The sequence below is a fragment of the Echinops telfairi genome, unplaced genomic scaffold (assembly GCF_000313985.2).
Source record: "Echinops telfairi isolate 266 unplaced genomic scaffold, ASM31398v2 ScPeMD7_7457;HRSCAF=8495, whole genome shotgun sequence".
In the NCBI taxonomy this organism is placed as follows: domain Eukaryota; kingdom Metazoa; phylum Chordata; class Mammalia; order Afrosoricida; family Tenrecidae; genus Echinops; species Echinops telfairi.
Genome location: NW_022111357.1, coordinates 34213443 through 34235335, shown reverse-complemented (window position 1 = coordinate 34235335; position 21893 = coordinate 34213443). Strand labels below are relative to the sequence as shown.

General features: G+C 58.5%; 1 protein-coding gene across 1 annotated transcript in view; it reads right to left on the bottom strand.

The window, feature by feature from the left end:
- CASZ1 (castor zinc finger 1) overlaps positions 1-21893 on the bottom strand; it is a 147274-nt gene that overhangs the window by 42819 nt on the left and 82562 nt on the right. The window contains exon 2 of the mRNA XM_045299003.1: positions 10194-10245. The gene's annotated coding sequence lies outside the window, so the exon portion shown is untranslated. The remainder of the gene's footprint in view (positions 1-10193; positions 10246-21893) is intronic.

Below are 21893 nucleotides of genomic sequence, written 5' to 3'. Positions count from 1 at the left end.
CCCGTCGGCCAGTCTACAGAAGCTGGCGGCGAATGGGCTTCGAAGGGGTTCAGGTTCCCCCGTGCTCAGTTTCCTCGGGGTTTAGTGTTCTGGGTGAGTTCGGGGAAGAAAAGCCGCCCGGGCGGCGCGTCTGGGTGTGTCGGTAAACACGCTCCAGAGCTCGCTCCCCCGCACTCCGGCCCGAGGGGGCGCGGACGCGGCCGACGCCTGAGATGGGCTTTGCCTTAAATGGATGCTAGCGCCCTGTGGGCTCGCCCTCGTGGGCGCCCTGTGCACTGGCCGGCCTGGGACCTCTGCCCCCCCACCCCCACCCAGGAGGGGGTACGGACCCACACTCCTTCCCTAGTTCTGCCCCCATCTCCTGGCCTGTCCCCCTCCAGCACCTGCCTCCAGGATCAGGTCCGGGCCAGGTTGGCCAGGTCCCTGGGTGGGAAGGGAGTTTGCTGCCCCTCCTCCCTGTGTAGTAGCCTTTCCTGGGGGCACTCTCAGCCCAGAACAGTGGCATCATCCAGGCTTCCTTCTGCCCTCCACCCTTCAGCCTCTGCTTTTGCCTGGGCCTCAGAAGGGTCTCAAGGGTCTGGGCAGAGCACAGGCACCCCTCAATCAAACATGTTAGCGCCCACTTTTCCTGGGGCTCAGGGCGTGGGACATGGGACTTCCTGTCTCTCCCAGTTCGTCATCAGACTGAGCACTTTGTGAGAAACCCGTTTGGTAGATTTTGTTGCCTGGGCCCCACACACTTCCAGGAGTTCCTGCTGTGGCCTTGTACGCTGAGAGACCTGGCATTTTGTGACCCAAGCTTTCCTGGGGTGGGGGTGGGGGGCCTCAAGGAAAATGGGAGGGAGATAGGTGAACAGGGATTCGGACAGTTTGTTCACAATTAACACCCCCACCCCACCCCTCTGTGTGTTTAAGATCCCCTCTGCTCCCTCTCCCTATTTCAGAAGAAGCTAGGGCCCAGGTGCTCTCTGGCCTTTGGGCAGCATTTGGCAAAATGGTGCTGGCCTAGTTTTGCAATATTTCCATTTTGAAAAGGGAGGGGCCCAGGGAGGCCTTGGGGCAAAGCTGGCAGAGAGTTAACAATCTACTCTTTCTCCTACTTTACCCTATTTTCATATGTCCTTTTTTTGATCGATCGTTGGTTCCAAATGGCCTTACTGGGGAATTTAGCATCTTCCTCCATTCAGCCATTTGTTTCCTGGTTGCCATACTGCTAGTCAGGCCTGCCTCAACCCTCAGTAGGAACAGCAGCCAGACGGACTGAGACGCTTTGCTGAGCCCCCCTGGCCTGAAAAACCCCAAGTGGGGAACGAGAACGCTTTAGACAGCCAAAAGATGTGCTCCCCCACACCTTGGCTTGAAAACTCAACCACTAGCGTTGGGCCACCAACCCAAGAGGACCTGGTACTCGTGGCGCCCCAGATGAGATCACAGAATTTGCCTGCGACCGACCACGGCTTCTCTGGGCGACACACGCACCTTTAGGCCCTGACCACCCAAAGCAAGGGCTCCACTCCCTTGCAGCTGTGGGTCTAAACCACAGGCAATTCCAACGACCAGTACCCAATCTCGAGTGAGCCCCTGCTTCATGTGCGCATCTGGTGTATAGACAGAAGCCTGGGAAGCCAGGGGAGAAAAAACCAACCAACCAACCAACCAAACAAACAAACAAACAAACTCATTGTCAAACAGAGAGAGAGAGAGAGAGAATTCCAACTCACAGCGACTCTTACAGGGCAGGGCTCAAGTGCCCTTGTGAGTTCCCAAGACCATAACTCTTTATGGGAGTAGAAAGCCTCATCTTTCTCCCAAGGAGTGGCTGGTGGTTTCAAACTGCTGACCTTGTTGCTACTAGTCCACCATGTAACCTGCTGAGCCCCCCAGAGGCTCCTGAGGAGGGCAGGGAGAAAGGGGTGATTCCTGGGTGGGTTCAAAGAAAGTTGCATGTGTGGGAGCTCCCTGAATACATAACCTGCACATAGGAGCTTCTGTGGTGGGTGGGTCCAGGGCCTTACACCTGAGGAAGGAAAAGGGAAGAGTTTTCTTTTCCAACTACCTAGGCCGGGCCAACAGGATTAGCGTCCCCTTAGCTCGGGGGCCCCTGGTGGCCAAAGATTGGAGAGGAAGGCGGCCAGCTTGGGGGCAGCTCTGCCAAGTCAACACAGGAGACTTAGCAGGACTGGCCAGAGAGCAAGGGGCCTCCCATGGAGACCGGGTCGGAGAAGGCAGAGAGGAGGCCAACTTTGAGAAGGAGGCTGTGGCATGGTGGGGGGAGTGTGAGTCAGAGGTCACATAAGCGAGGGGTCCCCAGATTCCTCCCGCTGGCTCGGGGGTGTGGGTGTGCTTGCATGGAGGGGAGAGGCGTGGACACCTTTTGAGGCCCTGGCTCATTTTTGCTTTGACAGTCCTAGAAGTGGTGACAGCAAGCTAATCCAGTCAAATGCTTCTCCCACTGCCCTGATGACCCCTCTTTGACCCCGAGGCTCAGGCCACAGGGAGGACATAGGCACCTGAAGCTCTGGGGCTGGAAAGCCCATTGTCACAACTGATACCAGTCTCCAGGCCTGGGCCCAGAGCCGCAGGCTCCTCTCACCCAAAAAGAGAGGAAGATTGGACCCTTAAAAGCCGTTCCGCCCCCCTGGCGCCCTATCCCAGCACCAGGGCCAACCCGGCCCTCCGAGGCCAACCTCCCTCTCTGGCTCCTGGGCCCCTCCCGCTCCCAGTTTGCCCACTCATCTCGTCTCCCTCCGCTCCGGGCCTTCTCACTCAGCAGGCTGTATCTCAGGCTGTATCTGCTCTCATTTTGAATTTGTAACTTTCACATAAACTGGAACAAAGCTCCTTTTGTTCCTGCACCCCACCCCGAGATCCCAATAAACTGGTTCCCTCGGAGGCGACTGGGCCAGGGCACAGGAGCCTTGGCCAAAGGGCCGTGTGTGCATGTGAACAAGCGTGTTCGCACCTGTGAGGACGGCTGTGTGTTTGCGTGTGATGGAGGGAGGGTGCCTGGGGCGGGGGGAACCAGAGCCGCAGGTGGGGAGGTAGAGGCAGGGTTGGGAGACACCATGGGGTAGGCAGGCGGGGCAGGACAGTAGGTCCGCGGGGCGTGAGAGGGCACCACACGGGTGGGTGTTGGGCCAAGGGACAAATGGGAGCGAGGGGGAAATAAAGCGGGGGAGCAGGGGGTGTTGGCAAAGCGGATGGTGAAACAAGGTGCTGAGGCCACGCTAAGTGTCGGCAAGGCGGGAGTGCATTACGGCCATATAGGGCTGGCACAGCCGCACGCCCGGCCCCCTAATCCTGTTAGCCAGCAATCTCCATTCCGAAAGAGCTTCATTTCTTTGTGAATATTTGTAAACTAGATATCTAATGGAAAATTATAGGAAAATTATAGTGAAATTCATGACGGAGAAATCCGATTATCCCTAATTCAATTATGCCATCTTAGCCCACACAGCACATTTCCCATTTTTTTCCCATAAATACCGATGCCAGGGGTCCCGGTAATCAAATAAAATTGAAAATCATCTTCCCATTAAATTCAATTAGCCGCAATTTCTAAAGCCTATCAGAGATTTTAATTACTAAATTATAAAATTCTCCAATGCTAAATTGAAACCAAAAAAATTGCACATCCTTCTATTTCGAAGGGGAAAAAAAAAGGCCAGAGAGATCCTTGAAAAATGCCCTCTTCTCCATGCCCAGCTCCAAAGTGGGTGCCTTACCTGGAAGGAGTTTCCAGAGCTGCTTTTTTCCCTGGGGGAGGGGGGAGGGGGGAGCCAAGGGAGGAGAGGGCTCAGGTAGGGGAGGGGCGGGGCCCATTAGTAAGTCAAAGGGCAACCCACACCCCCCAGTGGGCTGTGCCAGGCCCTTGAGGAGGACCAGCCTGCCTCACTGTGGCTGACCTGGCTCTTGGCTTGCCCTCCACCCTGTTCCCACCAAGCCTTCCATAGCTGCCACCTTCTGTAGCCACCACACTGGACAGGGCTCAGACCCTGGGTGTGGCCAGGTCCTGGGGCTCTGTGGGGCTACAGAGCAGAAGCTGCTTAGCTTCTTGTTCAAGTACACTCTGCCGGCCCAGGATGACTTGGCTGGGTCAAGGCACACGTCGACAGAGCTGGCTTCCAGAGAGTAGACAGATATCCTGGGATGGGTCCATGGCCCAAAGAGTTCCCCGGGGCAGGGGTTCTGCGGTAAGTATACCAGAGAGTTGGTAGTTGGCATGGCTTAAATCTACTCTCTCCCTACACCCCTGCCTGGTGTCTGTCCTTTGTACCCTCTCCTGGGAAACCCACGGTTGGCCAGAGGCATACTCCTTCCCCTGGAGAGAGGCTCACTCCTCCATTCCTGGCCGCAGGAATGAAGTGCTGGCCACAATGCCAAACAGTAGCCTCTGCTCCCCCCTCCTCCCCACACCCCTCAGGCCACTTACCCTGCTCTAAAGGGTGCTCTGAGAGTCAGGAGAGCCTGGGGAGGTGGCATCAGAGGGGGCATAGAATGACCCGAGGGAGGAAGCCCAAGGAGGTGGCTGGGTGGGCCTCGGATGGCGCCGGCCGGGCCCCGCGGCCCACAGCAGAGGAACAGGCAGCCCAGCACCCAGGGAGCAGAAGCAGGTTTAATTTGCCAGGCAGCCAGGAGTGCCAGCAGGGGAGGTACCCGCAAACAAAACAAAAACAAAAAAGTTAATTATCTTTGGCTTTTTCTTAATAAATATCCAAACTGGCCCGGCCGGATCCTCCGCTTTGGAGGGAGAGAGAAGGAGGGAAAAAAAAAAAAAAACCCAAACCAAATCCACCAGCCTGGCTCTCCCTGCTGCCTCTCTCTCCCTTTGTCTCTCCTCTGAGGGGGGCTATCTCTGGTCAGTCGGGGGCAGTGGCCAGAGAAGCTTTCTTTTCTTTTGTAAAGTTTTGGGGTGTGACCTAGAAGGGAGGGGGTGTTGGCTGAAAAAGAGTGGGAAGAGACAGCACAGAAACAGGAGAGAGCGAGAGAAAGACAAACAGAAGGAATGACGGATGCAAGGAACGGAGGAGTCAGACTGCTCTCCATGGGCCCAGCCTGTGGGTCCAGGGACTGTCTGGAATGTGCTGTTGCCACGTGACTTCGGTTGTAACGATCAGGAGGCAGAGGGAACTCGAATCTTAACCCTCGGAAACCTTCGAAGGTCTCAGTGGGCACTTCGACTCCCCCGTTTGGGCGTCCACTGTCGTGCCAGCCCTGTCCCCTGCTCCTCACTCCCACCCCTGGCCGGAGGAAGGGGACAGAGAGATCCAGGAGAGGGGCTAGGGGCACCCTTGGGAGGGGTGCGAGACTTTCCGGTCCAGAATTGCAAACGTACCTGGGGGAGGAGGAGGAGGACTACGTGCCGCCACCTGGGCCTACCTGTTGAGATGGTGCTTGTACACGCCTGTGCCCCTACTGTGAGAAGCTTGTGAGCTGGCACGTGTGGGTGTGGGGGTCCCACGTGGATCGCTGGAGCCTGGCTGCCAGGACGAAACCTCCAACCCTACCACTCTGCTGGCTGCGCCCCCAAGACCAAGTCATCGACCCTCTCTGAGCCCCTAATTTCTCAGCACCAAACGGGAATCAAATCCAGTGCGTTGGGAATGGAGAGGGGCTACTGTGGGGGGACGTAGGTCCCTGCTGGGGGTGACAGTGATGTTCTCTGGTTCGATCATGCCAACACCAGGCACCATCGGATGGATGGGCACTTGGAAAGGCTCAGCTTGATGACAAGTGAATGGCCTCTCACAGCCGCAGCTATGACAGGGGGAAGGAGATTGGCATCTCCACCGAGATGGCAGTCAGCTCCCAACACACAGCCGAGCACAGGGTCAGTGCTCCAGAGAGAAGACCACACAGGGCAGGATGGGTGGGGGACATCCCAGGGCCTGTGTCCATCTCCCCCAGGCCCTGGCACCCAGGCCAGGTCCAGCAGCTAAGCTGCCTCAGGACACTTGGCTGGGGCTCCTGGGTCCACGACTTCCTGCTGCCATCTTGCTGGGGGTGGGGGAGGGGTCCCTGGAGAGGAGGCTGCCCACCGTGGCAGGCGGCCGCCTTGGCCACGCGCGCTCCCCCGTCTTGCAAAGTGCTCATATTTTCCATGTGCGGCAGACCGTGAATTCACCTTCATACTAGTTACAGGGCTATTTAGCTTCTCCTGACACTGACAACCACCAAACTTTAATTCGACGCTTGGCTTCTTCCTGCTGTGCCCTCTGCCCACCCCCCAATCCCTGCGAGAGGATGGGAAGGGCCGAGGTCCAGCCCCTTGCCCACGCCTGCCCTGCAGAGTGACGGAGTGATAGGAAGCCTGGGCGGGTGGTCAGAAGGAGAATTTGATGGACAGTGGGTGGAGGAGTGGCTGGGAGGGAGGAGGAGGGGGGGGCGGATGCAGCACCAGCACCATCGGGGAGCGTCTGTCCGGCTAGGGCCTGACATTCATGCATTCAACCTGACACCCCTCCTGTCTTGAAGGAAGACCCGCTGACTGGCTGCCAGTCTGAGGGCTGGTAACCCCGGCCAAGACAGATGGGGGCCAGGCCTCTCTGAGCTCCCAGGACCAAGGCTGGCACGGAGCTGGTGCCTCTGCCCTACCGCTGGACAAGCAGATGCTCAGCTGGCAAGCGGCCCAAGGGAGCCGCTGCCCACAGCCGTTCTCTCCTGTCTGCCCCCCAAGTCAAATTTCTGAGGGGATAGAGACTCTTTGACATCCCTTACCACACACCCAGGTCACACGCCCCCAGGACTGGTGTAAGGACACAGGGCCAAATCTGGCACCTGAGTGCCTGCCCACCTGAGGAGCTGTTGCCGCGGCATCTCTCCCATGGCCAGTCTTTGTCCCTTGGCTCAGAAAGGCCCCTCCCTTCAGTCTCCCCTGTGCTCTGACACACCCTTTCCAGGAGCGGACCAAGTGCTCAGAAGGTCCATGGAGATCTCAGACTCGTCCTCGCAGCCTCCTGGTCACCGTCATCCCCCCAGCACCTTCCAGGTTTGTGCCGAGAGCTGTCCAGATGGGATCGCAGGATCCGTATCACAGCATCCAAGCTGGTCCCATCGGCCACTCGCTACACAGAAAGGGGCTCAGGAGTGGGCAACACAGCGGGGACTGGGCACGGAGATCAGAGGGTGCATGTCCACTTCCTCCTGGCCCCACTCTGTGGCCCAGCCCTACCAGAGGGGGGAAGGGCCCCCGGTGGCCTGGGGCAAGGAAGACGTCAATGGCCCGAAGGGAAAAGGGGCTTGTTGACTGCAAACTGTCCATTATGGCTCAGATTATAAGCATATTGCGCAGGGCTCTCTGCACGATGCCGGGGAAATCCAATACGCTGAAAGGTTAATGCAATCAATTAGGGTGACAAGGAAGTGAAGGAAAGCCTTCCGAGTGGATGGAAAGGAGAGCGGGGGACAGACAGCGGGAACGCGCCGTGGAGTGGGAGGGGGCGGCATGGGTAGTGGGGAGCCGAGGAGGGAAAGGAACTAGTGGGGGGTGGAGGGGAGCAAAGAGAGGGTCGCAAGACCCAAGGAGGCCATGGACAGAGCCGGAGAAGAAGGTCCGTGAGGAATGGCCTTCGCCCGGGGCTCCAGGCCTAGCGCATTTCAGGCCTCTGACAGCTTCCTCTCGGCCGCTCTCTGGGCTCCCAGCCTGGTTCCCACAGGAGCTCGCAGCAGCAGGACCAGTGGCCAGAGTGACCCCAGAGCCTGCTCAGGCAGAACTGCCTCCACCCCCAGCCCCATGAATCCAGGCCTAGATTCATGCCTCGGCTTTGCTTCACTCTAGGCACGCCCACCCCACCCAGGGAATACTACACCATAAAAACAAACCCAACTCAAACCCAAATCCACTGCCATCAAGTCGATTTGACTCACAGCGACCCTATAGGGCAGCATAGAGCTGCCCCTGTGGGCTCCTCACTGGATTTCATGGAAGCAGACAGCCCCACCTTTCTCCCACCACTCCTCCTTGCCTTCCTCAAACCATCCCTGCTTCTCTTTGCAGCAGCCTGCAAAGCGGCCAGCACCCCTCATTTCACAGGTGGAGCGATTGTACACCCCAGGGCCCCTCGGCCAAAGTGGTGGGCCCGTTGACAGTCCCCTGCCCATGGGTACATACACGCACCATCCATCCACAGTGCTCCCTGGAATTAGGAGCCTTGATTTCCCCACCGAGACAGACTCAGAACGGGGGTGGGGTGGGGTGGGGCAGAGGGAGGGAGGGCTGACACACAAGCACCCACGATCTTTCTGAGCCTGAGCTGGGCACTCTCGGCCACTTACGTGTCCCAACCACCCTGCAAAGTTGGTCTGCTTCTCACCTTACACCAGAGGAGAGTGTGGATCTGACGCTAAAAGATTCCCCGGAGGCTGTAGGAGAGCTCGGAAGACAGGGAGGGGGCTGAGCAGAGAAGCAGCAGGGATCTCTAGGCAGGATGAGGCCAGGACAGGAGAGAGAAAGTGACCCCCCAGATAGATGAGCGCACAAGGTGACAGCCTCCAGCCTCATCAGGCCTGGGGCTCTCTGAGCAACTCCAGAACCAGGGCATAGGGCAGGGGCCTGACTCTCCAGACCAAGGAATGGCAAACTTTTTCTATAAAGAAAACAACCAACCAAACAAAAACCACCCGCTACCATTGAGACAATTCTTCTGTAGGCCAAATACAGGTTTCTAAGACTCTAACTCTTTGAGAGCACACAGCCTTATCTTTCTCTCTTGGAGTGCCTGGTGAGTTTGAACCACGGACCACTAACCCAATGCCTAGTCCACTTTGTAAAGAGCCCTGTAGGAAAGGCTTCCCTGCTGTAGCCCCTTAACTCTGATTGTCGTGCAAAAGCAGCCACAGACCACACGCCACCCAAGCAGTGTGGCTATTGTTTGGATAAAACTTTATTTACAGGAAGCCGGCCACTTTGGGCCCCCCGCAGGCTGCGGTTAGTCATCCCCTACCCCAGAGAGTGGACACACCTTTGAGACCCTGGGGCGTCTGGCTACAATCCAATGCCAGAAGATACCCTCCAAGTGGAAGGCAACCAGAGCTGGCATGGAGGGCACCAGGGGCTTGGGGAAGCCAGAAGCCCAGGGTAGAAGCAGAAGGAAACAGCCGCCCGGGCCCCAGCGATTCCTAGCACCCTAAAAGCCCTCCACTGCACTGCAGTTTCTCATGCTTCAGAAGCAGGGCTGGAGGTGCCTAGCACCCCACATTCCATGATCTTTGACTCCCTGAGAGAAGGGAGGAGGACTGGATGGGGGCTTGGGGCCCAGCTGGCCAGAGCAGCCGGGACAGTGCTGTAACCAGGGTGGTGCGGCGGCAAAGGGAGGAATCCACAGGCCCCAGCGAGAGCGCAGGGCGAGGGCCGGGCCTGCCCTACACCCGGCCGCCTCTGATCACGTTTTCAGGGCCACTGCCCGCCAGGCACAGACAATACTGGGGGGAGCCTTTGAAGTCCCAAAGAGATGCCGCGGTGGGAGCCCGGCAAACGGCCTCCCTTTCCCTGTCCGCCTGGGGGGAAGGGAGCCGCCAGGACAAAACCCGGAGCCGGTCGCAGCCGGGGCCCCAAAACGCGAGAGACAAAGGGAAAACAAACAGGTTTGGAGCCAGGCGCACGGTGCCGCGTCTGTCCCCCGCCCTGCCGCGCTGGATGATGGATGGCTACAGCCAGCCAGCTCGCCCGCCGCGCAGGCCCCGCTATTTACATAACACTGGCGTTCCACCGGTCACCTCTGACACCGCGCGGCCTGGGGCCGAGGCCCTGTGGCCCTGGGGCCTGGGGACCCTGCTGCCTGTACCGACCAGACTAGGACTGGACAGCCCTGCGTGCCCAGCTGCAGGAGCCCGGGCCGGGCACAGGCAAGACCCAGCAGCCCCCTGTCAGCCTCAGGGCTCCCATCCTTCCCTTGCCAGCCTCTCAAGGAGGAAGGGGGGCCACTGGGACCAGGGAGAGGGTCCTTGGTTCCCATGTCCATCTGTGAGGTTCTCAAAGCTTCGGGGAGGGCAACGAGCACCTGAGAACCACTGCTTGGGCACTACATCTCCCAGACAGAGTGCACCCAGCCCACTCCCGGTCTGGCACCCATCTTCTCTGCTCGTCTAGGACTGGCAGTGGGTACTGTCCCCTCTTTCTTTTCCTCCCTGGGCACCCGGCACGCCCGGCCCCAGCCAGGCGACATTGGTCATCAGGAAGGGGGCTCAGGCCTTACCTTGTACTGGATCCTCGAGGCTCCTCGCAACCGCTTGGGGTGTCACTTCATCCTGGGGGCGGGGGTGGGGGTGGGCAGAGAGGAACACCGTTAGGCTGCAGACCTTCAAGGAGGGAGGACCTGACCCCCCTGAACACCCGCCATGCCTGCTGTGTGGCCCTGCCGGGCCTCCAGACCAGGGGTGGATGGCCCAGGAGGCCCAAAGAGGCCAAAGAGCCCAGAAGAGCGGAGCTGGCGTGGATACAGGCCCATTTACGCAGTCTGAGAAAATGCAAGCCCAGGAGGTGTGGGGCACAGTGGAAACGGGTCTTCAGGATGCCCCCGGCTGAACCCAGAGAGGCGGCCATGCCAACCACACTCCCCCCAGGGGGTGTGCAGGGGTGCTGACTGCAGATCCGGCACGCTCCTTGTGTCAGGACATCGTTCCCCTTGGGGACGACAGCAGGACACAGCAGCCTTCCTCCCCTGGTTCTGTGCCCCCCTTACCCCTGCCCAAAGCCATCAGCTATCATATGCGGGCAAAGGGGCGCCAGGGTCCAAGGCACCAATGACCTCAGTCCCGTAGGGGTAGGCTGCCTGACAACAGCACCACCCACTCTGGGGTGAGACCGATGAGTGGTGGCCACACACGCTGGGTGTCCGGGTAGGAAGACCCTTAGCCAACACCAGTTAGCCCTGTAGTCAGCTCCAAGCCCTCCTCCCTCCTGCAGAGACCAAGTGTGGGGAGTCCTGGGCCTTTGGACTTGGGCCCACCTGCCCAGGCCTGAGCCGTGCCCGTTCCCTGGGCTCAGAACTCACCCCAAAGGGGGTGGGTGTGGGTGGAGTATTTGTTTATTGCCTTTTCCCCTCCTCCCTCCCTCATTTGAGGCTTATCAATGATGCCATAGGAAACGTCCCCCATTTCCATAGGCTGTGTAATCCCCAAATCAGATTGGGGGCATGGCGGGAGGTGAAGTGACCTTGGACTGGGCTTCCGGAATGCCACCCAGTCCTGCCGCCCGCTTGATCGGTTCCCAGGACACAGTTAGACAGATAACACTAATTGTTCTTGACGTGTCCACTGAGGAGGGGCTGGCCCTCTGCTCACTCTCGCTGTCTTCGATGGGCTCTTGGGCCGAGGGAACCCACAGGGGCGGAGTCCACCCTGCCAGATGCTGGGTTGGGCGGCTCGGGGTCTGGAGGGACCGGAAGGCTGGGGAGGGCTGCCCCGTGAGCCCCCGACTGCCCACCTGATGGATGTGTCCTGCCCAGCCTGTCCAGGTAGTCGGAGGATGGGGCTTCAGAGAGCTAGGAGGACCACTGAGATGGGAGGGGGGGCATCAGAGAGGAAAGGGGGGTGGGGGAGGAAAGGCATTGGAGAGGAAGGATCGGATGAAGTGGAGGGGCAGGGAGGGCACGGGCCTGTGGGCAAGGGAGGGGCAGTCAACCGTGTCCACTGGGCCGGCAGGTGTCAGAATTCGGGTCCCACGGCCCGAGGGTTCTGGCTGGGCTGTCCTCATCACCCTGTCCATCCTGTCCATCCACTCCACTCTACCAGACTGAGAACTGCCGGGTGCCCCGGCCAGCCTCCCTCGGACCCCACAAAGCCCCCCAACTACACAACTCCAGTATCTCCCTTCTACCACCTTTCTCTCCCCTCCCCTCCTCCCCGGCAACTGTGCATTTATTAATTCATGAGGCACTAATTAGTTCTTTGTTTAATTTTGTGTTAAACAGACTGACCGGAATGATAACGACTTGCCGCGCGGTGTTGATGTCCCCAACCACCCCTGTTTCCCGACAACCAGGGAGCACGGGAGACCAGAGCGCTGAACCCAAATCCCCCAGCAGTTGCACTTCATTAAGTCAAAATGTGACAAGCAGCTTAGAGAGCAACCCGCAGATCTGATCACACAAGAACTCTATGCCAGGAAACTTTCTAGGAGTTGGGGTGGGGGTGGGGAGAGGGGTGGGAGGGGACCCGGGCTCTTGGCACAGGGACCAGGGGACGAGCAGGGGGTGGGGTGCTGGTGGGACCCAGGACGCTGATGGATTCCCGAAGTCCGAGGGGACCTGGGGAGTTCCCAGGAGTTCAACTGTGTGTTGATCCTCCAGCCTGGGGCTCGGCTCCCATCTCTGCGTCTGTGGGGGCCCAGGAGGGTGAGTGATGGGGTAGCCCCAAGCCTGGCAAGGGACCGGAATGATGCCAGGACTCAGGAGGGGCTCCTTAAGGCCAGGGCAGGCGTCCGGAGCCCAGAAGACCCAGAGGGGGGCAGGGCCCTGCGCTCCGGAGTCTGAAGTGAAGTCAAGCTCTCTGGGCTGAGAAAGAAAAGGAAGCCTCGCTCCCATGCCTGGGGACCCGGGGTGGGGGTGGGGCCCTCTGGCAGAGAGTGCCTACGAAATGCCTACATACCCACACTGCCTCCTACCCACCCACCCACCCACCTGTCGGCCCACCCATTCTCCTTCATCCCACACTCCCGCCAGAATACTAGGGACCCAAACACTCTAAGAGGCAATTTAACAACAGAAGGGGGCCTGGAGCTTTGGAAGGCAGCCCCCTGGGACCATGACAGCAGCCTGTGACCCCTTACCCCGCCCTCGGTCCACGTGAAACAGGCAGGACCCAGTATTGTCTCCTCCACCGTGGCACCCATGAGAATGAGGGGTGCGTCAAGACCAAACCCTGCCCTGGACTAAGGCCCCTGCCCACGGTCAGCGAGCCCTGGGCAATGGCTTCTGCCCAAAGGACAGCGTGGCAGGGGGTGTGAGTACCCCAGGAGCTGCGAGGGCACACGTGAGCCCGGCGCACAGGGCCCTGCAGCCCTCTCCCCACCGGCCACTGCCCCGCCCAGGTGTGGCCTGGCCCTCCCTTGGAAGGCCCATCCAGCCAGCCGGCCCACTGGCTTCGGGGACAGCCTTGCCCTGGTCAGTGTTGGAGTGTGGTGGTCCCCACTTGAGTCTGGCAGCCCTGAGCTGGCTTCTGTTAATTTGCTGTCAGGCTGCCTAAGCAAACCAATTAAAACTAATCATTAATTATAAAAGGGAGTGAGGAGAGGAGAGGAGAGGAGAGGAGAGGAGAGGAGAGGGCGAAAGGCGGAGACGGGAAGGGGACCAGTGTTGGTGGGACAGACAGGGAAGGCCCAGGGCCAGCAGGAACTCCAGGTGGGGGGCAGTGGGCAGGAGGGGCCAGGGACTCCTTGGGGCTGGAGGGTGGGCTGCAGGAAGGTGGAGAGGGACCCTCACAGGCAAGCAGTGAGGTTAAGGCAAGCGGGGGACCGGGGGAGGGAAGGTGGAAAGCCAGTCCTGGGGCAGAGTGCACACACAGGTCCTCTTTGGTTAGAGCCACCAACTACCCAGGACAGAGCCCTGGGGCCTCAGAGCACCTCACCCAGAGCCCCCCAGCTCCATATGAAGGAGGCTTGGCTGATTTTGCAGCCGGGGCCAGGCTCCAGGCCTCCTCAGCTCCTACCTGCTCCCCAGTCCTCCCGGCCTAGGAGGAGACCAGAGGCAGCTGCTGGAGACCCCCTACCCCGAAATGCTGCCTCTGTCCCCTCCCCCAGCCCACCCTCTCCCCAGCTTAGCTGGGACCCTTTCACAGGGCCGGGCCATGTCAGCCAGCAGCTCCAGGAGGGGCAGGGCAGACGACAAGGGGCAGCGTCATGGAAACGGGCACTTTCCTGGGGAAATATTCTGTTTGGCCTCCTTCCTGCATTCAAGAGCTGTCAGGAACCGGAGTGAGAGTCACACTACCCCAGGACCAGGCGTGACAAAACCTATTTTCTGCCTCAAATTTGATTGATTAAAAAACTTTTTAGGAAAACCATGTTAAAAGAGTGAAGAAGAAGAGGTGCGGGGTGTGGAGGGGGGCCAAGAGTGAGCAAGTGGGAGGGAGGAATGAGGAGAGAGAAGGAAGGAAGGAAGGAGGGGCAGGCGAGAAATGGTGGGGAGGGGGGCTGGGGGCCGAGGAGCCAGGCAGGGCCACGCAATTATGCCAGAGGACACCCACAACCTGCCGAATGGAAAGGTCAGAGGAAGCCGGGACTTTTACACAGCAGTTAGCAGGACAATGAGTGGGGCGGGAGCAGTCCCCTCCAGCAGGTCACTGATCTAGACAGAGGCAGCCCCAGGGCTGGCCTGGCCTTGAGTGAGCAGCCAACACCTCCAGGCTTACAGGGGCGGGGAGGGGGGCTCGGGTGGGAACTGGAGGGACCTCCCTCCGGGTTCTTCCAAGCACAGTCTCGGTTGGGGGTTGGCACCCAAGTCATGACAGATAAGGATGGGGTCCAGAAGGCAGGCCTGAGTTAGAGGCCATCCTCGCCAGGTGCCCATGCGGCAGAGTAGAGGGCCCCGTTCAGTTTCTTGGTGCTCATTTCATGGGGGGCAGGTCACCAGGCTTTTCCTCTGCAACCAGGGGTTTAAGCGCCCACATTTCACTTTGCAGTTGAGGAATCAGCCGTGGCACCGCCTAAGAGTCAGGGGTTCAACCTGCTGCCTGAAGTAGATTCTGGCTCCCCATGACCCTCTCGAGCGGAGCCGCACGGTTCCACGCATTGTCCAGGCTGCCCATCCTCATAGACGCCCACGTTCATAGAATGCCTCCTCTCTCTCCAGTAGAATGGCTGTGTGTGGGGGTGGGTGGGTAGGGTGTTGAACGGCCAGCCCTTAAGCAGACGAGCGCTTAGCCAATGCACCACCAGGGTGTGGGGCCAGCTTTCCCACCACCTTCTCTCCAGACCTGGCTCAGCAGATGCTCGTTAGAAACTTGGCAGCGATCAGGGAAGTTACCTTGCTTGATACCACCTCCTTCCAGCTGCTGGTGGCGCCTCTGCTGGAGCAGCACCAACCCCGGACCCGCTTAGTGCCCACTCCCAGCTGGTCCGCTCTTTTCCCAATCTCAATCCCTACAGAGTGACCAGAAATTGGGTGCAGGAATAGAGGGGGGCCCCAGCACCCCGCACCCCCCAGGAAGAATGACTTCACATCCCAGCGGTATGGTGCCGTCAGACCGGAGACACCGCTGGCCTCCCCTAGGACCAGGGTCCAAGTTGGCAGCCTGGTCTGCTCTTTCTAAGGACAGTGGCAGTTCAGTGGCAGAATTCTCTCCTTCTGTCAGGAAAGCCCAGTTCAATTCCTGGCCAATGCACCTCGTGCACAGCCAGCACCTGTCAGTGGAGGTGTGCATTTTTCTAGGATGCTGGGCAGATTCCAGCAGCACTTCCAGACTAAGAGGGACTAGGAAGAAAAGCCTGGCAGTCTCCCGAGAGCCAGCGCATGAAAACCGTATGGACCACGATGGATGGTCCCATCTTCAGCTGATCCTGGAGATGGTGCTGGTTTGGGCAGCTGTGAGTCAGGGGCAACTTGACAGGGGCTCACAAGTGGGGCCTTACAGGGTAGGGTGAGGAGGGATACCAGTCAAGGAGCTGGCCGAGAGGAGGGTTTGGCACCTTCTCTGGGCTGTCCAGGTAAAGAGAGCCCTAGACCTCTGCTGCCCCTGATCCTCAGAGAACAGGAGGCTCTGACGGAGCCAGTGCCGTGTGCATGTCCCTGGACTTGGCACGAGGAAGGCAGGCGGGAAGGAACAGGGTCAGCGAGAGCTGCTAAGAAGCCCTGCCATTGGGTCCAGTGGGCAGGCTGCACCCCTCTCGCAGCCTCCACTTTTTGTCAGCTGGGGCAATAAAGGCAGCCCATTCAGCCAGTACTTCCTGAGCACCCAGCTTATACCTCCGCAGGTGCTTCCACTCTTACGGTGGTTATGAGGCTCCAAGGGAATGACGACCCGGCCCGCTCTCATGGAACCCATTCGGACTCAGACGGACCCCCCAGAGCAGGGTGGAACTGCCCCGGTGCGTTTCTGAGACTGTCGCTCTGAACAGGAGTAGAAAGTCTCATCTTTCTCCCAAGGAGCAGCTAGTGGTTTCGAACTTCTGACGTGTGGTTAGCAGCCCTATGTGTAACCACCACCACAACAGGGCTCCGATGCTGAGCACAGGGTCGGGGCCATAATATGTGCCACAGGGTTTCATGTCGGGCTGCTAACCACAAGGTCAGGTGTTCACATCCACCATTACCCCTGAGAGAGGGAGATGAGGCTGTCTGCTCCCGTAAAGATTTAAGAAACCCAAGGGGGCAAGCAGTTCTACTCTGTCCTACAGGCTGGCTCTGAGTCAGAATCAACCCGACGGCAGTGGCCTGGATACCAGGAAATGGAACCTGTTACTAAATTTCAGTCTGAATGACACCCTAAAGGAAAGAAAACGGAAATTCACACAACTGGGTCAATACGCAACATGGTGATAAACAGAGCAAGGGGTGACATTGTTAAGAATTGCATTTTAAATGGATGTATAATCAACGGCGATGGCATTGGGCAAATCTGCAAAAGATCCCTTACTTAGGTTCACAGAGACCAAAAGGTCACTTTGACGACGACTAGGGTCTACCTGACCCAAGCCATGGTCTTGTCTTCTTAATGGCCTCCTGCGTGTGACGGTTGGACCGTGGGCGAGCGAGGAACACTGAGTAAGGAACGGAGGCCTTTCTATTCAGGTATTGGCCAAGGACACAAACTATACCGGAACTGCCAGAAGAACGAGAGTCCTAAGGGCATAGTGATTACACATTGGGCTGCTACCCGCAAGGTCAGTAGTTCAAAACTACCAGTGGCTCTACAGGAAGCAGATGAGGCGCTCTACCCCCGCAAAGAGTTGCCATCTTGGAAACCCCTGGGGGCATTTCAACCCTGCCCTCCAGCATCGCTATGGGTCACTCTGGGTTTGGCCGGAAGAACGTGTCCGGCTGGGTTGGAAGAACTACAGCCAGAAGGTTGCTTCGAAGATGGAGAAACTCTGTCTCCTGTCCTGCAGTCCTGTCATCAGGAGGGACCAGTCCCTGGAGGAGGGCAGCATGTGTGGTAGAGGAGCAGCCAAAAAGAGGAAGACCCTCAGGGAGATGGACTCACACAGTGGCCGCAACCATGCACTCAAAGTAAGAAAAACGTGGCACAGGACCGGCAGTGTGTCATTCTGTGAGCCTGAGCCGACTCCTCGGCACGCCAGCGTCCAGGGTCCCTGCCTCTGAGAGGCTGGGGCGAGAAGGAAGCAAGCGCGCCCGGTGCCACAGCTCAGCAGATGTGCCAGACAAGCCAAAGCTAGCGCGGAAGGGGAGCACCATCGTCAACTTCAAATGCCTTTCCCTGCTCCCGTGCTAAGCATCAGCCTCAACTACTTCCCCAGGGCCTTTCTAGCGCCCAGGGCCTCCACGGCAGGTGCCCCGTGGCTGCAGAGAGAGAAGACCACACGGAAAGGCCAGTGGCAGTTCCGAGGCATCGGGGTTCAGTGGGAGAGTTCTCGCCTCTGTGCCATGACCCAAGTTCGATTCCTGGCCAAGGCACCTCCCGGGCAGCCGCTGTCTGTCCATGGAGGCTCGTGTGTTGCTTTGATGCTAAACAGGTTTCAGTAGAGCTTCTAGACCAGTGGTTCTCAACCTGAGGGTCACAACCCCTCTGAGGGTCGAATGACCCTTTTACAGGGGTCGCCTGATTTCTAACAGTAGCAAAATCACAGTGATGAAGTAGCAACAAAAACAATGTTAAGGTTGGGGGTCACCACAACACGAGGAACTGTATTAAAGCGCCGCGGCATCAGGAAGGTTGAGAACCACTGCTCTAGGCTAAGACTAGCCCCTATTTCTGACAAGCAGCCCGTGAAAACCTTATGGTGCCAACCACTCATGAGGGTGGCACAAGACTAGGATCGTTTTTGCCCCAGTTGGTTACCAGGAGCTGACATGACAGGTGTGTTCCTCCCCCACCCCAGACCCCCTCCCCCCAGCAACAGGGCCTCTTCTTAAGAAATCAGATGCCATGCTTGGGAGTTGGTACCCCTTCCCCACACACCCAGAGCTGGGTTTTTGCTCAGATGCGTACAGCCTCTCTGCCTCGCTCCCCAGACAACTTCCCTGCAGCCCCATCTTGAGCAGCCGACTGCTCTCCCACTTGGGGAAGGAAAGAGGTGGAGGGCCGAGGCGAGGACCACCCTACCCCTGGGGCTTGGGGGCTCCCCAATGTCAGGGAGTCCCATCTCACCGGGAACACGAAGACTAAGCGGAGAGTCAGAGAGGCAGGCCCTCAGGGGGCAGCCCCCCAGCTGCGCACCTCGCCCTGCCCGCCCGCTCCGGAATGCGTGAGCGCGAACGAACCCCTGCCTTGGCCCGGGAACTGTCAGGAGATCAACAAACAAAAGCTGCTTCTTGACAGGGAGTCATTTATATTTTAGCTTCGTTCCATTATCCTAACGAATCCTTCATCAGCAGATGCAATATTAACAGCAGAAAATCAGCTCATTACATCCGGGGGGATTTCATCAAGACGGCAATCATGTGCGCTGCTCCCCAAGCCTTCAGAGGCCAGCGCGGAGCCTTATTTATTTATTTTGCGCCTTATTTATTTAATTTTTGGGGTTCTTTCCACATAATTGCGCCGCATCTCCGATCTTTAATAAATAATTTTGTAGGTCCTGAACTGCAGACAGCTTTGCTCTCCGCCCTGAGAGCCTCGCCCGAGCCAAAATATTTACCAATATTTAACAGTCATTAGGGCAGGGAGGGACGTGCGGAGGGGGCAGAAGGGGGCACTCTCTTCTTCTCGGTGCAGCCGGGCTTGGGCTGTGGTGCTCGGCCTCACCCCACCCCTCTCCTGGACGCCAACTCGTCCCCCAAGGGACCGAGGCCTCCTGGAGGGCAGACCCACGTCCGGTTCCCTTGGCTGCTTCGCCGGAGGGGGCTTTTGGAGCGCAGAGGGAAAGGGGAAGCCACCTCTGACATGACTCTGGGGCTTCTCCGGGCCAAAGGTAGGGTGGCCCACACCTCTGCCACCTACTGTGGGCAGAGGGCAGGTGTTGGCAATCCCCATGCCCCAGCAGTACCTTCAGCTAGGGAAAACTTCCGCCCCTCCAGCAGGTAGGTCACCTGCACTGGAGTGGTACACCTTCAGGAAGTACCTGCTATACACCAGGCACCGAGACAGGCACTGGCACAAGTCCAGAAGGAAGGCTGGCCCCATGTTACAGAGGAGCAAATTGAAGTCCAACAAGCCCAGGGGGGCACAGCTAGGAAAAGGCGCCGACCCAGGCTGCAGGCTCAGAGGAGGCCAGCTGCACCCACATTCTTTCCACTAGGCCTGAGCCTTCCGGCCACACGGCGGGACCTTCCGGCAGCCTCTGGCACAGGCCCACAGGTCTGGAGTGGCCCCTGGGGCTGGTGGCCCCCCGACCGCTGGTGGGCCATGCTTTCACAGGTTTCTGCCAGTGGGGGCTGGATTCCTGCTCAGCTAGGAATGTGCTCCCAGGATGTCAATTCTAATCTCCCCGGCGCTCTGACAGAATTAAGCTCTAGTTTGTCCGACAACATCCCAAAGTTTCAGAAATCCAGGGCAGACTCTCTCATCAGGCTGCAGGACAAAGGTCCGGCCTGACCCTGTCACTTCCACTTATGTCTCCTGTCTGTCTCCGGCCTACAGCATTTTGGCTGCTTCCTCCACCCTCTGCCCCTGTTCCCGGCCAGCTCTGCTCCCACCCACCCTCTCCTCCAAGCCTCGGCCCAGCATTTCCCCTCCCCAAGCAGCTGGGCTAATCCCGTCCCTCTACCACCGAAAGCCGGGGATTCCTATGAGCCTGACCCAAAGCCAGCACCGGGCCTGCTGGCCTGACCTTGGCCAGGGCTCCCTTCCCGCTCACTCACTGACTTTAGGGGCAGTCCAGGGTGGGCGCCCTCCTGTCAGTGTGTCCGTCATGGAGGCTCGTGTGTTGCTACAGTGCTGGAAGCCTGGGCACTGGGATTTCAAATCAATGGGATCACCCAGGGTAGACAGGTTGCTGTGGAGTTTCCAGATGAGCAGAGACTAGGAAGAAAGGCCCGGTGGTCTGCCTCCAAAAAGGAGTCAACCACAACTCTATAGCTCACGGAAGAGTCTGGAAGATGAGCCCCCACCAGGTTGAAAGGCGTTAAAGTACACAGCGGTCTTCGCAATGAACTTGGGCATAGCAACCCCCTGAAGCCAGCACGGGCCAGCAGTGCTCTGCTCTGCAGGAGACCTGACTGTCTCCAGCCAACAGGAGGTACTGGCTCCGCCCCTCTTCCGCTCCTGGGCCAAGCCAGCCAGCCCACAGTGAGCCTCGCCTTCTGCCCGGCCCACTTTCAGCTCCTGGGGCACGTGTGTGGGCAGAGACCTCTCCAATTGACCAACTCTGTGAGCCACCCTGAGAAACACTGGGTGGGCAGTGGCGGCAGCAGATGGAAGCCGGGGGCCCACCCTAGAGCCATTAGAAGCGGGTAAGGAGTCTGAGGTCCGGAGAGGTGACCATTGGGAACCCAGTCCCGATGGGTTTTTTGTTTTTTTAGGGGCCTGAGATAAAGACAGAGAAGCCTCCTGTCCCTGCTTCCCCCTCTTCTCCCTGCCTCTCCTCATGCTGCCTGGCTTTCCAGAAGAAGTCAGGCACCCAAGCTGGTGGAAAGGGGCATGAATGCACAGCAGGTGCCAAGGGACAAGGTCGGGGTAGGGGACAGGGTGGGGTGGGGCAAAGCTTACCTCTCGCAGCAAAAGGCCTCTGGAGAGAGAAGGGCAAAGGCAGGAGGTGACGGCCAAGGGGAAGGCCAAGTGCCGCTGTGCCTGAGCAGGAGCAGCAAGAGAAGGGCTCCCACAAGAACAAGGGGGCAGGGAGGACACAGGAAGCTCCAGGGTAACAGAGCTGAGATGTAGCCACAAGTCCCCCTTTGCTGGCCTTCCCGAAGGCAAAGGGGGTCCACACCGGCCAGGGTGCAGGGTTTCCTCAAGAGCTGCCCAACTGGTGGGTGGCATGGAAAGTTCTGGAATGACCTGGCCTGAGGTCTGGCCCAGAGCGTGGAGGCCCATCCTAAATCCTAAACGCCCGCCCACCGTTCCCCGTTTCCTCAGCCCTGCTGTGCAGTGTGGAGGTCCCCTTTGCAGAGCTGCAAGGGTGGAGGTGGGGGCAACTTCCCAGTCTAGTGTGGTCTCTGCCACTTTCTTCTCCAGGCTGTCCTTTCGTGCCCAGCTCTGCCAGCTGGCGGCCAGAAGACCACCCAAGGATTCACCTCGAGATGCGCAGGGTTGTAGCAGACAAGTCTCCTAGACCTAGGACACAGAGGAGAGTATGGCCCTTCCTAAAAATAATAATAATATTCTTGCCAAATAATAGAAAACCCTACAAAGGCCCAAAGTGGAGACTGGAAATGTCTACCTGTTAGCACTTACCCAGAAAGCCCCTGGGCTCCCCCACTGCATCCACCACATCCCACCAACCCAGACCCTGCAAACTTACAACCCCCACCCCCACCAAAAAACCCCCAAAATCTCCAGCTTTGCACACGTGCGTGCGCACACATGCACACCACCAAAAAAAAACAAACAAACATGTTTAGGTTGCTGGCTCCTTTCTGCCTGCCTCACCTTCCCCTTGGCTTTATGGGAGGCGGGGTGGGGCTGGTTTTCTCTTTTCTTTCCTTTTTTTTTTGCTATTTATCAGCACATTGTGTGGAGCTAAGAGGCGTGAGCCTCACCCAGCTAAATAAAGCTTTGGTATTTCTGATAAAGCCATCAAATTCCTTATCACCCTGACACCAAGTACATTTAAAGAGACACACAACACATCGTCCGTCCGGCTCCTCGGGCCCCTACACCCCCTGCACACAGTTCAGATATCC